General features: G+C 42.7%; 1 long non-coding RNA gene across 1 annotated transcript; it reads right to left on the reverse strand.

Annotated features, from left to right (window-relative positions):
• Window positions 1-2,353: 2,353 nt before the first annotated feature.
• Window positions 2,354-2,843, reverse strand: LOC118944710. Its single transcript, XR_005039998.1, has 3 exons — window positions 2,732-2,843; window positions 2,600-2,636; window positions 2,354-2,367 (listed from the first exon to the last, which is right to left on the reverse strand). It is a non-coding gene; the product is annotated as an uncharacterized LOC118944710 (long non-coding RNA).
• Window positions 2,844-4,036: the final 1,193 nt, after the last annotated feature.

Here is a 4,036-nt window from a genome sequence, read left to right on the forward strand (position 1 = left end):
TCAGATACTTCCAAACCAGACTGTGAGCCTTGGGTGTGGCCTCAGTGTACTCTGAGTTTTCTCATCACTCTGTTGAAGCATAGAGTCTGCCTGCCATAGAGTAGTAGAAGACCTCTGTGGTGGGAAAAGGCTCTTCATGTCATTTGTAATTGATCCAACGATTTCAAAAGCAGTTACTATCTGTATGCCTTAAGGAAATTGTTGATTTTGCTGGCAACATCTGAGAATCTGTCTGGCTGGAACTGACTTTGCTGGGAAAGCTACTGACTGATTTTGATCAGTATTTTTCGCACTTCGTTGGTAGCGTTCATTCTGGAACTCCTCACTGGAGAGTTTCTCAATGACTGAGGCTGGAGGTATCTCTTAATCCTTCCAACCATGAAGAACCAGGACACAGGCATGTCTTCTAGATAAGACATGACACTGTCCAAAAAGCCACAGACTTCAAGGGAGTTGTAAGAGGAACCCTCTGCAACAGATGATGTGCATTCCAAATCTGCCACCTCTGACCTATACATGGTCACAATCTGGGACAAGACCTCTTTGGTGCAGGGCACCATGTTGGAATCACAGAGAGACAGTAATGGTTGAGAGTTCTCACTTTGGCATTTACGGAGCGAACCAAGTCCTGTTGAGTTGACCACTTGCAGTATTGCCTCACTCTTACTGGTTTCAGGTTGCTCTGGTGTTTTTCTCTCCTACAGAGTCAGTTGAATCACATCCATCAGATAAAGAAGATGAACTACGTTCTGATATAGGGGATTCACTCCTACATGGGGAAGGCAAGCTCAGGATTGAAACAGGCAGATCACTGGGAGTCAGTATGCTCCAGAAGCCACGCACTGGAGTCAGCTTTTTCCATAAGGTTCTTCCCCTTGGACTGGAGCTCCACCCATTCTGAGGAACAATGTCTCCAGCTTTGCCTGAAGTCTCTCGCAGAGTCTACGAGCTGCATGGAAGGGTTTCCGCTTTGTCGTACAGTGTCCCACTTGGGTATCTCTCTGGGTGCTTGTTGGCCTGATCTAATTCAGCATACTGCACAATGTCCTTGACATCTTCAACAAAGTTATCAATTATTTTGATGCCTCAGATTCTACTTTGGTCTGTATGAGCTCAGTGGCCGCAGAATCAAGGATCCTGTCAGATGGGCTAGATGCATTCATCAAGCTTGGAGTGGTACTAAACGAATGAGAAGGTTGAACCATACCAGAGATATCGCTCATTAACCTTCTCACAAGAATTTCACTCACAGCCTTTGAGGCTTTTGGTCTTGAACTTCACACTAAACAGTAGTGCCAAGATTTTGCATCATTGCTTTGCAAGATGTACATATTATGTTCAGCTCCTCTGGAACAGGAGAGTCTTCAACATCCAGGTGCTCCACTACAAGGTCACTGCCAGATGCCAACATTTTAACTTTCACAGCCACTTCTCGAAAAACCTTAGCCAATTCCGGATCTTCTTTTTCCAATTCACCCACCATCTCTGCGATAACAGTCATCACTTCTTCTGTTGCAGGTGGAATGCATGACTCTAATACAGAGGTAGAGCTCTGGTCCTCTGGGGTGGTGTGATCATCAAAACATTTCTGGACCATGTTGACCATTTGTTCAGCGGCCTGGGTACCAGAAGAAATAGGGGAGGACCGCCCTGAAATGGCTCTGCTGATGGTCGCAGAGAGGGCAGAGTTAAGCTGTTCGACCACCACCTTGATAAGACAACAGTCAGCTCAGGTGGGCAAGAGGACAGGATATTATGATCAGACAGTTGCTCCTGGACACTTTTGATGATTCTGTCCTCTGTCATTCCCAGGAGGACTTTCACTGAGGTCTGGGAACTTTAAAACGAACAAGCAAAGCATGATAATTCCTGTCTTAACTTGGCAAATCGGTCAAGCGTTGTAATTTTAGTATTCTAAATATCTACATGTCCTTTTGATCGCTTTACATGCTCATTCATTTGAATATGCTCAAAGGCTGATACATTACATTTTGTACTACATCAGATAGAGTAAATTGCATTGGCTAACACTGGGATAGATGATCTCGGTGAAATCCATACATGAAAACCTTGAGGGGAACATACCTCTTAGAAGAGGGTGTTAGGGACCTGAGATGTTGAGCCCCTGTGCCGCCCTTATACATTTCTTCGCCAGATATCTAACTTCCTGGATGAGCTCCAGTCTTTCCTGATCAAAGGCAGCAAAGGATCTTGCACTGCCACCCCTCTTGGGTGAGTCAGTGTCGTCGTCAGCAAAGTCCTTTACCCAAGTACGCGGACCAGGGCTGGCAGCAGGATCTGCAGGGTGGTCTGTGCGATGAAGGTTACAATTGTCTTGCACAATTTGGCAAGCTGTTCCTTCGTCATCTGTTTTGAACAAACAGAACAAAAACAGTCTTTTCAATGGAACTGTGATGTAAAGTATTCTAGATCGAACAGAATGCATTTGATCAACATTGTTATTCTTGTCTGTGACTGAATTCAAAGTTTGATGAAGTCTGACAGAGAACATGAATAACAGAATATGACTTGATGGCTAATCTCTGAATTCAACAGATCATTGACACATCAAAGGTCAAAGGCAGGTAGGGAAACTTACAGGGTTTTTTAGTCCTTTGTAGATCACTTGCCACTGCCTAGACAATTTAAAATAAGTGTTTTAGTTAGTGTTTAGTTCCCACTGCACAATATTTCATAAATGTTGAACATTACAGAAAAACTTTTAACATACTCATCAGTAAGATTGCGCAGGAATGAGATGAGGATTGGGTAGGAGTATTCCATCTCATCCTTGTTGCCTGGGCCGAATGCAGCTTTAACAGCTTTCTTCTCCAGGAGCTCAATTACAGATCCTCTATCCAGGTGTTTATTCCTGGAGACTAAAGATGTGATTGCCATAGAGGAAGTAGAAACAAAATTAAAGAGAAATCAGACATTTTATCTCTTAATACTCCGATTTCATTGTTTTAGGGTTTTAGAATAGGCCTATTTGAATAAAGCTATCTATGTGACCTTTCTTACTGATTACAGTAGACTACAGTTTCATTGAAAATGGATAGCACAACCTGCACATCACAGACAGAATAGAGAAACAATGTAGTACTACAGAGGTAAATCTCTGACCTGCATCGTTGTCAGTGCCCAGCTTCCTTGACATCTTGCCACTCCTCTTACTTTTTGCCTAGGATAGAACAGAACAGATTCCAGAGCTCAAATGATAGCAGACATGTAACACCAGGGCCCGTATACATAAAGTTCATCAGATACGGTGTGTGCTCAACCTTGCCCAAATAATTGTATTCATTATGATCTCAAATGCAAAACAGATCCTAGATAAGCACTCCTACTCTGAGACAATTTATGAATAGGCTATGGGCCAGGTCAAAGCAGCTCTTAAAACACGTTTTGAAAACTGCTACTACGTATGTTGTTATCTGAGATATATAGATATCTATGGTATGACTGCTATCAGGTACAGAGTGTAACCCAGTAGGCCTATGATGTGCTCTGTCACTCCTGCCATCTTACCTTCCTTCCCTTCTTGGCCTCCTCTTTGGGCGTGGCCACCGGTTCTTCCTCAACAACTTCCTTTCCTTCCCTCTGAGGATCACCATCCTCCCTCTGTGCTACCTGAAGGACAGACATTCCAATAAGTAATAATATGTCAATGTCAGAGTAGATCTGTACAGAGGACATCATAAATAGAGCTACAGCCATATCAGCGCTAAGCTGGTGACTTTATAAAGAATGGTACATTTGCTTTACAATATGTTATAGCTTTTTACAAGAAATATCCGCTTATATTGCTTTACCCTTTTTTACTTTCCCCCAATATTGTATGAAGTAATTTAGCTTACCCTTTCTTCATCCATTCAAGCTATTTTATATCTCAAAAAGCATGTCCTTGTCTGTGTTGGTTACATTCAAGTTGAGTTCAGGTCGAGAGTGAGGACAATATTGCAAGCAGGGACTGTAATTTAGGACTACATGCTACGTCATGGAACGTTAGACCTTTATGACATCACAAATAGTATTT

The sequence above is a fragment of the Oncorhynchus mykiss genome, chromosome 27, assembly GCF_013265735.2.
Source record: "Oncorhynchus mykiss isolate Arlee chromosome 27, USDA_OmykA_1.1, whole genome shotgun sequence".
Taxonomy (NCBI): Eukaryota; Metazoa; Chordata; class Actinopteri; order Salmoniformes; family Salmonidae; genus Oncorhynchus; species Oncorhynchus mykiss.